Here is a 12,230-nt window from a genome sequence, read left to right as displayed (position 1 = left end):
GCAGCTCACGAAAAAAAAAAGAAAAGAAAAAGGAACGCGAGAGGAACAGTCCCGAGCCGAGATGAACGATTATTTTCTGGGAGGGAAAAAATAAAAGGACGGGCGACTGCTGCTGTATGGATGCGGATGGGAAATATTTTTTTGTTTTTCCCCTGTCGAAATAACGCCCGGCACGTCTGCGATTCTTAAAGATTTTTCTTAAAATTCCACGAGGATGTTCTCCGCTATCCTATCTCGCCCTGTCTGTCTGTTACATCTGTCTGTACGTGTCACTCCCGTGAGCTGCTATTGCCCGTTTGAAAATTCATGCGAAATTTTTTTTTTTTTTTCATTCCCGAAAAAGCTCATTTGAATATTGCGCCCGACGAGAAAACAGCTGATGTGATGTGGCGCAGTTCCAACGGAATACCCAGAAAACTTTGAGCGAGAGAAAACAATGGAGCGCATTCATTTTTCAAAAGCCCAAAAAACGAGGAACTAGAATCGATGACGTGAGAAGGACGTGAAATGGCGCCACACCACGTCGTTTCCAAATAAAAAAACCAAATTATTTCTCCATTTTCAATTTGGAATTCCGCATGTAATAAATTCTATCCATCTGCTGCTGTTGTGTTGCTGCTTTGTAAATCATCCGGTTTTTTGTGACATTCTTCGATTTACACACCGAGACGACATTGAGCCTGCAAGGACGTTATACGACCGCAACTTCTCGTCTAGTGTATAGATACACAGACTTTCCCGTTGTTTTGTTCGAAAAGTCCATAATTTCGGTCTTGGGTCCACCAGCACCCCAAGGCAGCCGAGAGTGAATTCCAGCAGAGGGACGGCTATTCACATAAGAAAAGAAAGAAAAATAATTTGAATAAGAAAAGAAACAGTCTATGAAGAAAGTGCCGTCCTTAAAAGGTCGTTTTGGGTGACGTGTTTTTTTTGGGGGGAACCGGAAATCCTTCATTATAGATTTTCCCTCCTGCAGCGCTACAACTAACATAGGCTCTCCTATACGGTCAAGATGAGGTCTAGAGGCCGGACGGGTTAAGCCTTGGGTTTCGTTATCTGATTGAATCAACGCCCATTTGGAGTTTGCCATCTTCAACTGGTGCGCCCTGAGACAACAATCTAAACAGATTCGTGTGTAGGCGTCACTGACATTCTCAAAAAAGAAAAAGGATTGGTCATCGCTTGACGAAATCATGGTACACATCAAATGGGGAAAAATAAATAAAAATGTGTCGCCGTATATGACGTCATGCGGAATTCATTGAGAAAAACCTGCCCAGCAAGATCTTGTACGCCTGATGCGGCCTGATGCAACAGCGCTTGAATATCAATTGAGCACCAGCAGCAACAGCAGCCACCGCATTCTTTTTGCTTCGCTGAATTTTCGTGACTAGTCATCTCATCCCGGGAGTCTGCAACTGCGCAACATTCGACGTGGAATTTGGCGCTTTAAAACCAATGGCGAAATGGCTCGGCTCTTTCGACGCCTTCGGGAAACCAAGAATAAATATGTGAAGCAAGCCAAGACAAAAGGCCACAAATGTGAGTCAACGGCGGGAGCTGCACATCAAAATCCACACACGCGCGCATGTCGTACACTCCCGAAAATTTGAATGTGTGCTGTAGTAGACTAGATATGCTAAGTACATAGTATACGCCTCGAACGCAGTAGCGGAAGATCAAAATCGTGCGCTTTCTCTCTATTGTTCGCCTTTTTCTTAATCATCCTTCTTCCTATATTTATTCTTTTTTCGACTTATTTTGTTCTCTCTTTTTCTGGTCGTGGTTCACATACGAGTTGCTTGCGGGTTCGTGAGAATAGGAAATAGAAAGAGAAGAGGATGATGAGGGATTATCTATACATGCAACGCTCTTATTATTATATTCCCCCTTTTTTATTATTTTTCTTTCTAGCTCTGCTATTTTTGATCGGAGGGACGACCGGAATTGCCTGGCTGTGTGTGTGTGTGTGTGCTGGTCCGCCGGACGGAATCGCTCACCGGGATTATGTGTCGCAAGTTGTCGTCGTCTCGTTCCCGGTTCCGTCGACGTTGAAGAGCGGAAGCCGTTGGAATTCCGGTGGAAGTAAAAAAAGACAGACGGACACGGACATGAGGGCATATAGGATAAAGACGGGAGTTTATAAGAGAGCAACTATATAGGGGGAGGAGAATCCGTTTGAATGCTCCTCGTTAAATAAAAGAACGGGGCTAAAAGAAAGGAGAATCATTCTTTGCATAGAAAGCTATACAGCGCCAACATAAATACAAATATTATTATTTTTTGTTTTTTTTGGGGGGAGAAACCGGGAAAAACTCTCGCAACTCAATATTTCAAAGAGAAAGAAGAAATAATGGAACTTTTCTCTCTCTCTGGCAGATAACAATCGTATGGCTTGTTCCGTCATTTTTTATTTTGGAAAAAAATAAAAGAGCTGCGACATACGATACGCCTGTCAAGGCTGAACACGGACAAAAATGAAGGGCGAATGGGATAGTATATTAGATAGAGTCTCTCTTCCTATATGTCTTTCCTATTTGGTGCTACTACTATATGCCAAACATTCTCGGAGACCTTTTCCCCTCTCCGTTTCCATCCCAAAATTTTTGGAGGAAACTTGAATAATTGAATGAGGGAGCGGAGACGAAGGCCGGGAAATGATTGGGTTCGCATCTCAATTATCTGGAATGTGATTGATTATCGATTGAGTTAGTCGATTGCTTTCGTTTCTTTTTCTTCTTCGCTTAGATAAAGTAGGATAACTATCTCACTAGATTGTAAACTAATGTTTTTAAATTTCAACTCCCCCAGGGCGTAACATAGCTACACACTCCAAGTGGCAATGTTATCAAAACTTACAAAGAAGAAGCCGAAACTTTTGAGCGAACCGCCGTTGACACAATATTGACAGTTGAGTCCTCCGCATTTCGGATTATAAACTATTCCGCCTTTTTTTAAGGGGCAGGAAGGGGGTCTAAAGTTATCGCGTGGTGGATGATTGAAAAACTCGTGATTTCTTATTATATTTTGTTTTTGTGTTGATGGTATTAGTCGGTTAGAGTGAAATCAGAACTGGTTAATACCTTCCAGCTTTGTCACGTGAAAAGTGCACTGTCGAGACTTCACCCGAGGGGATTCTGGACATTGACAATACAGTAAAAGTGGGATTATGGCGAAATTCTTGATATATTAAGAGTATTAAATTTAATATTGGATTTTGACCCAATGAACACATCGTTCCTAGGTCGCAACAATAAAGTGAGCTCTTTGTTACACGGGAATTGCTAATTCTCTCTCAACAGCAAGGATTTTTTCTAGAGTGACTTTGCATTGGAACATAGACTTAATGGTGAGCACATATTGTGTATTTTTTGTTAAAAATGTGAGCTAAGAGATAGAAAATTGGGTTATCTAAGGTATCGAAACGTTATATTACAATAACTTTCTACACTTACATTTCCTACATTATACTTAACTCTTTTGCGGCTTCGATTAAAAATAAAATGTAAATGTCCCTTAATAATTTTCACGGGTGGCAACTTAGTTGGCAAATTCATTCCACTGAAAATCGATCGCATCATTCGTGTATCTTGTAAACCCATAAATTAAACGGCAGAAACTGATTGATAAATTAAGACACGTCAACGTTCATTTTAAAGAAACGAATTGAAATTATGTTGTCCCATCCTGATAACTCGGAGAGAGAAAGAAGAAATAATCTTGTCATCACTGAACAAGTGCACTGTCGTGACTTCACAAAGGGGATTCTAGCCGTTGACAATTAAGTAAAAGTGGGATTATGGTGAAATACTTGATATATTAAGAGTATTACATTTAATATTGAATTTTGACTCAGTGAACACATTGCTCCTAGGTCGCTACATTTTAGTTAACTCTTTATTGCACGGGAATTGCTTAGCCTCTCTCAGCAGCAAGGATTTTTCTAGATTAACTCTGCAATGCAACGTAGACCTAGTGGTTTCCTCAAGTTGTTATATTTTTCTTACTATGATATAGTGTGTTGAGACGAAGGTATCCCTCGACTGTTGCTAGTTCAGAAGGTCTCTCAATTAGTTTGTGGTAGTAAACTACCCTGGACATAATTGAGACACGATATGTCTGGAACAACAGTACTTCCTATCGTAACTCTTACACATTTTTGACGTAAAATAATGACACTAAATATTTAGCACGTGTGGCGACGTAGTTGGTAAATTCCATCCACCGAAAATTCATCGCATCATTCGTGAATATTATCAACTCAAAAATTAAACGACAGTCACTCATTGATAAATTTAGACACGTCAATGTTCATTTAAAGAAACGAACTGAAATTATGTCGTCCCCGCCTAATAACTCGAAGAAGGGAAGAAAAAGAAAATATCCTGTCATCACTGAACAAAGCGCACTGTCGTGACTTCACCCGGCTTGGCAGTTGACAATAGAGTAAAAGAGGGATTATGGCGAAATACTTGATGCATTAAGAGTATTAAATTTAAATATTGGAGTTTGACTCAATGAACACATTGCTCCTAGGTCGCAACAATACAGTTAACTCTTTATTACACGGGAATTGCTAAGCCTCTCTCAAGGGCAAAGATTTTGTCTAGAGTGACTTTGCAAGGTAATATAGACTAAATGGTGTGCACAAATTGTTTAATTTTGTTAAGATGAAGTAGTAAAGAGAAAGTAATTTGGATTGATCCATGTTATCAAAACTGTTACGTCAGATTAACATTCTAGACCTAGGTTGCCCAGTGCCCACCTAATATCCACCTGACACTTTTCTCTTCTGCAAACATCGCTTTGAAATATAAGGTAAATGTCACTTAATAATATGCATGGGTGGCAACTTAGTTGGTAAATTCATACCACTGAAAATCGATCGTATCATTCGTGTATCTTGTAAACCCATAAATAAAACGGCAGAAACTGATTGATAGAATTAGACACGTCAATGCTCATTTAAAAGAAACGAACTGAAATTATGTTGTCCCGACCTAATAACTCGAAAAGGAGAAGAAGAAGAAAAAAAAATCCTGTCATCACTGAGCATTTGTCAATGTCGTTAGCTGCGCATTAGTTAACTGACGCTCGAGCCGGTCCACGCTTCTCTCTTCGTAGGTTCAATTTAGTTTTTAAAAGTAGGACAGGAGGAAGGTATTTACACAGTGGCATACAACAACAGCTGATGAGGGGAATAAGACAAAAATGACATCCCAGAAACGACGAGAATTATTCACTCAAGGGCAAGAGCTGAGCTTAGTTCACATCGATTGCGATTTTATATGGAGCGTGCGCGCGTGTCGTGTGGATCACCACAAAAAGGCGATAAAACAAATCCAACCCAAGAACGAAGAGTCGAAGGCCATACTATATACCATCAAGGATAACTCATTGCTTGATTAGAAATGATTGGCTGTTGATCGATGGGCAGCAGCGTACCGAATTGACTGCGGAATAATATAGGGGCCCCCTCTTCCAGACGGCCATTAATTGGACGTCAGGAAACCCTCAGTATTATCAGAGCGAAAAAATAACCCCAAAAAAGGACAAACCAGAAAACCTGTGGATAGTTTTACGCCATTGGCGAGTAAAGGTCTTGACAGATAACAATAGAACCAGCAAACGTCCCGGTGTTGTGTCGCTCGTCAGGGACACGCATTTTCGATCGACGAAATAAACTTGTACAAATATTAATGATGGTTAATGATTCCCGTCAAGAAACCAAAAAAAAGGGGTTTTTCCAGTGCGTGTTGACTCCCTTATTGGGCATATTCGAACTTCCCCCAGCCGATGAAATCGACGATTATATTATACCGCACGACGCATATTATCCGTTCGGTCGCATTTGCATAGAAAATGGGAAATGTTTCAGGAGTTAGGACGCCATACCTTTATAAGGCGAGATATGAGCTCGTTGGCTCAGCTTCCCGTTTAGATATGAAAAAATTTGTTGAAATCAATTTCAGCGCTTTGTTTCATTTATCACGTCCAAAACCACGCACAAGTGATTCGTGAAAATATGAGTCGGGTCATGAAATGGGGAAATCGATAAACTGCTGATCTGACGATTATTTCGTTGGCTACTTTATACGCTCAAAAGTCGCCAGGTGTTACGCCTTTATATAGCGTGAAACCGATGAGGCTGCCAACGGCTGCCAAGCAAAACGAAGAGACATCTGCCCCGAGAGGTTATAATACTGCTAATGAATGCCAAAGGAAAATTCCGTGTGGTTGGGTACACGTAATATGCGTTGCAAGTTAAGAAACAAAAAAAAATGACATAAAACTAATTCCAATAATGTGGTTTTTCGAAAAACGTAATATGTAACGAAATAAAAATTGAGTTCTTTTTTGTCTTAAACAAGATAATAAACTAGCAGTTTCATCTTGTTTTTAAACTGAATAAAAAAACTCGATAAAAAATTCTTAGTCCCCAATGTTTTGAAAAAAAACCTGTACCTAGTTCTGCTGTTGAACGAAAACCACCAAAGTGACTTGGATGTTCACATGGATGATGTTGGACAAGAAAACTCTGCTGAAAAGCCTGAAATGATGCCTTCATCATTTTAATCTATTTCAGCCATGATGGCCTCTGACAAGAAAGAAAGCTTGCCAATGTCTTCTGTTTGCCTCTGCTAGCTTTCTACACTACAAAATAATTCACACTCAGGTATACAAAATCAAACATACCTGCAAAAATAGTAGATGTTCTTGAAGTGAAGTGCACAAATTAATTCCAGGTTTTACCTATGATTTCTAGTGTTTTATTTCACTCTAGAATATTTAAAAAAAGAAAAAGACGTTTCATGTGTATAATGTTTGTCGTTCGCTAAATTGTAGTCTGCAATCTGGGAATGCCCGGCATTTGCCAAATTGCGAAAATGAGTCGGAAATTGACATATATTTTTTTTTATTTGCGAGTTTTTGTTATTGAATTTGTCGTAAAAACACCAAATATTCATAAAAGATTGGATAAAAAATACCACACTAAATAAAACTAAATAAATCGACTAAAATCGGATAATACGATAAAGCTACAAGCTAGATAATGGCAAAACAAGAATTAGCACGCTGAATGTTATTTTACACTTTCCGGTGATACAATTGGAAAAGAATATTCAGGATTTCATTTTAATTCAATGAGCATTGTGTTCAATACTGTTCATACCCAGATACTACAGTTCTATTCGTTTATTTGGACCCGTTTACTTCCGAACGTCCCAGCAAGTCTTTCTCTAAGTTATTCATCTTTGATATTAATTATAACGTAGAGAACAAGAGTGCCTATAATTTCATAATTTATTTTGAGTGGGTTGAAGGTTAGAAAATTCCATGACAATTTATGAATAATGTTGGTTTCATTTCCTTGAGGAATCCAACATCAAAGATATCGGTGATGCATTCTTAAGATTGGTAGTATACTCTAACCTATGTTTGTCTGCAATTTCTATTTCTTTCACAATTTAGAACAACATTAACACACCTATATGTGCCAAACATTTCAAGCATGTTATATAACAATGTGAATATACTTGAAGCTCATTGGGGAACTGACTGACCAGTTCACATAATGAAATACAAAATTTTTATTGAAGAAAGTTACGTAAAGTATCGTGTTCATACAATTTAAACGAAATCTGTCGTTGACCTTTCTACAACAACTTGAAAATTCTGTTATTAATGAACATTTAATAAGATGGCTCCCAGCTAAAGTCGGAAACTGTCTGCCTCTGTCATCAATTTACACTAAAAAATAATTCCCACTTGGATTTACAAAATTAAAAACAGGAGAATGTCCACTGTGAAGTGCCCAAACTAATTCCTTGTAGATGTTGTCAAAGATTTCTATTGCTATTTTATCGCACTCTCTTTTTTAAAAAAAAGGGAAAGACGTTTTCATGTGTCCGTAGTGTCGTTTGCTAAGTTATCTGCAAGGGACAGGTTATGTTTTTGCTAAATTGCAAAAATGAGTTGAAAATTGACTTAATTTCTTATTGTCGAGTTTTTTAATGAAATTGTCGTTAAAAAAAAATCAAATTGATTGGATAATTAAATTTAATAAAAAGAGATAATACGATAAAACTAGATATTGGCAAAACTAGATTTAGAACGCTAAACGCTACTTAACACTTTCCGGTAATACGTGTGGAAAATATTATTCCAGATTTCAAATGAATTCAATGAGCATTGTGTTCGTGAATTGTAATCGGACACTACAATTCGGTTTGGTTTATATTGACCCATTTACTGGTATTATGAACATCCCTGCAAGTCTTTCCAATAGTGGTTCATCCTTGCGATTAGATCTAACGAAAAGGATAAGAATGCACATATTTTCGAAAGGTTTCGAAGTTCACAACAATAAAATCAATATGATCTGCCCATTACCATAATAGGAAACATGTACGTTTGACAAGTTGTAGTAAGCCTCTTCTTAAAAAACAAAACAAACCTATATATACCAAACTTTACAAGCATGTTAGTTAACAATGTGAATATACTTGAAGCTCATTGGGGGGGGCTGACTGACCATTTTTCATAATAATTTCCCAATTTATATTGAAGATTGTTACGTAAAATATCGTGTTCATACAATTGAAACCGAATTTGTCGTTACCTTTCCGTAACAACTTGAAAATCCTGTTATTTATGAACATTTAATAAGATGGCTGCCAGCTAGTCGATGACTCCCCCTCGAGCCATCTCTGCGTGCCTATCCTTCCGCTCGGCAACCCGGTGCCTGGTATTCATAATAGCTGCCGCCCCCATGACAACGACGAAGATTGGGTGGGAAAGGCGACCTTTAAATTATGATTAAAAAATTCATTCACTCATTTTTTTATTTGCGAGTTTTTTTATTGAATTTGTCGACAAAAAAAAGCAAATATTCATAAAAGATTGGATAAAAAATACAAAACTAAATAAATCGACTAACATCGGATAATACGAAAAAAAACAAGATAAATGGCGAAACTAGAATTAGAACGCTGAACGGCTACTTAATACTTTCCGGTAATACATGGGGAAAAGGATATTCAGGATTTCATATTAAATCAATGAGCATTGTGTTCGTGCCCAGACACTACAGTTCTATAAGTTTATTTGGCCCCATTTACTTGTGTTATTGAATATCCCAGCAACTTTTTCCATTATCAATTCATCGTTGCATTTATTTCTAAGGTAGAGAATAAGAGTGCAAATATTTCCATTGAAATATAGGAAGTTCTTGACAGTCATGGATAAATGGGTGTTTTGTTATTAGGATTCGAAATAGACACCTACTCCTTATCCACAAAGTCAACTAGATACTAACTTCTATACCTTCAGCAATTGAAAGTAACATTAACAAACCTATATGTGCCAATCATTTCAAGGATGTTATATAATATTTATAATGTACTTCAAGCTCATCGGGGGACCGACTGACCAGTTTTCATTATGTAATACCTAATTTTTACTGAAGAACGCTACGTAAAGTATCGTGTTCATGCAATTGAAATGAAATATGTCGTTTACCTTTCCGTAACAACTTGAAAATCCTGTTATTAATGATCATTTAATAAGTTGGCTGCCAGCTAGTCGATGACTCCCCCTCGAGCCATTTCTGCGTGCCTATCCTTCCACCCGGCAACCCGGTTCCGATAGGTATTCATCCCATGACAACGACGAAGATTGGATGGGAAAGGCAACCTTTAAATTGTGATTGAAAAATCATTCACTCAGGTATATATAAATATACAAAACTGCAATTTATCGAGAGAGCGTGGCGCAATGGAGCGTCCCACAACACGGCAATATCCCGATATTCCTGGAGAATTGATTGATTATGGATTTTAGGCAATCAATAAATGGGTAAGATAGCAAAAGGGACTACCGCTTATGTGTATCTAATATAGAGAACCGCTAAAGTCAATTGGACAAAACTGGGATTCAGGAAGGGCCGGGCAGCCGGGCAGCTGCTGCTGCTGCACTGCGGGAATGTTATTAAAACAAGAAAGAGAAGCCGAATCGACTTTTCGGGCACCCGCCATTGGCAAGATATTGACAGATAGAGGGGTCGTCGTCGTCGTCTACAAAACATACAAGCCGATGGCCCGGTAGTTATTCAATCTGTTTGGTTGCGGCTTGAAAATGTCAGGGTCAGCAGCAGCCAAACAGAGGACGAACGCATTTGGCTAGTGCCGTGGAAGTTGTTGACTCTGTGGCCCCTTTCTCTGCTGTTGTGTTGTGTAGATTTCGATGAATGATTGTATTGGATGTCCAAGTGACTCCCCAACAGTCGGCAGTGTCTCTGCTGACTATAAACAGATGAAACCTTATCGGCGGCCTCTCTCTCTCTCTATGATGCGAAAGGCTTATAACATCTGCCCGGTATATCTATAGTTGTTGGCTGCTGGAAAAAGAAAACGGCAACGCCCGCCGCCGATCCACTTTGAACTTGGCCATCCACGAAATCGGCTTTTCGGAGCACACACATATACATAAGTGGTGTAAAATAACCCCAGCCTAACTCCGGCAGTAGTAGTAGCCTTTTTCTCTCTCCGCGAGTTTTTCGATGATTGCGCCAACATTTAGATAATGGGCTCAAATAAACCAGAACGGTTCTAAACAAAATACAACATTTTTCTAGCACAAGATGAGAGTCTAATAATCACCACTTCGTTTTTTTATTTAAAATTTTTTTTATCACATCTATATACTTTCATTTTAAAAGGTCACATGTGTAGTACATATTATAAATAGTCCGCCCTCCGGAAAGAGAGAGCTAGATCTATCTGGTCGTCATTAGCATCTTGCCTTTGATTACAACAATCAGCCTCGGTTGGTGCGCTGCTGTGCTTCATCTGTTTCATCTGCTTCTTCTTATTCTTTTCATTCGGATCACTACTAAGTAGGTAGTACCTATAGCGAAGGAGATTGTGGTACTATTAGGCTATATAGCGAGCTATGTATAATACGGGCCGGCAGCTTTGCGGCAAACTATTCTCGATAGCTTTATTGTGGGGGCCGCATGAAAAACGGGCGGTATTATTGAAACAGTCTAGGCGGATTCTACACACTGATGTCTGAAACAAACAACAGTGTGATGGGGGGTTTGGCTTTGATCTTCTGTCTTCTCTCCCTTTTGATTGTGTGTGCACATATATCGGCTCTTTTGTCTCTCCGTCAATGTGGACCCCCATATAGTCAGCAGAGGCCAGTCTATGGGGAGTATAAAACTAGAGGGCCATCAAAAGACCGTGTTAAGTGTCATGCCAAAGGCAACTGATTGGGTTTATCCCCCGAGCAAATCTTCCTTTTCTTTTCTTTTCTTTTTTCCAGTGACGGTGGGGGTGGTGGTGAGAAGACAAAAAGATTCCGATGGCCAAGAAGTGCTAGGCTGCTGCTGGGCGGAAGCGATAAAAACCGACATCAACAATATGTTGAGACTTGTTACGTCAACGAATGAGACTCGACCAATCTCGCGCTCCCGACTGCATGGCCTGTACCGGGAATTTTTTCCATTTGGCGTAGACAGAGAGGGGGGAAAAACAAAAATTCAATTGAGACAGAGATGGAATGGTGGAGCACAAGAAGAATAAATCAGCGCCAGCAGTAGTCGTGGCTGCTGCTGCTGCTGTTGACGAATGCGACGGAATTTTCGGTACTGCTAGACATTAATGCAATAGATGCGGGCAACGTGGGAGGGACGAGAGGCGACACCCCATAGCAGAAGAAAAAAAAAAACAGTGAGGGACGACGGGGAGTCGCGCTATAGCGGAGGAGCAGCCCGCACGCTGGCACTACAGTCTCATGCCGAGTCGGCCGTGTCGGACAACAGGAAGTGACGTGATAAGATTTTTCTTCTTTCTTTCTTATTGTATTTGTTAGATGTTGTTGTGTCTTCCCTCTTTTTCTATTCCTTTGACCTTTTCTCTCTCTACTCTACTCTTTTATGTAATCATCTGATTGTTATTATTCCATCTACACACGTTTGTAGATTCTTGCCTGGAGCGCACAAGGAAAAAACTTAACTCTGGCGCTAATCAACTCCTTGGAAAAAGGACCCTTATAGGAGCTCTCTCTGGAGCATAGAGTTAATCGTCGACTAAACAGGGTCTCGGCTGTATGGAATTAGTTGTGATATTTAATGGCGGAGAGGAATAGTATGTAGTGCAGGAGGAAGTCTGTTTCTCTCTCTTCTTTGCTGCAGCCTTTTATTTTTATGAACAGAGGGAAAACAC

The 12,230-nt window shown here is 39.4% G+C and overlaps 1 long non-coding RNA gene across 1 annotated transcript; it reads right to left on the bottom strand.

Annotated features, from left to right (window-relative positions):
- Window positions 1–425: 425 nt before the first annotated feature.
- LOC124314326 lies at window positions 426–6,839 on the bottom strand. Its single transcript, XR_006911137.1, has 2 exons — window positions 6,697–6,839; window positions 426–827 (listed from the first exon to the last, which is right to left on the bottom strand). It is a non-coding gene; the product is annotated as an uncharacterized LOC124314326 (long non-coding RNA).
- Window positions 6,840–12,230: the final 5,391 nt, after the last annotated feature.

This window comes from Daphnia pulicaria, chromosome 10 (assembly GCF_021234035.1).
Source record: "Daphnia pulicaria isolate SC F1-1A chromosome 10, SC_F0-13Bv2, whole genome shotgun sequence".
NCBI classification, from domain to species: domain Eukaryota; kingdom Metazoa; phylum Arthropoda; class Branchiopoda; order Diplostraca; family Daphniidae; genus Daphnia; species Daphnia pulicaria.
This window is presented reverse-complemented; position numbering and strand designations above follow the sequence as displayed.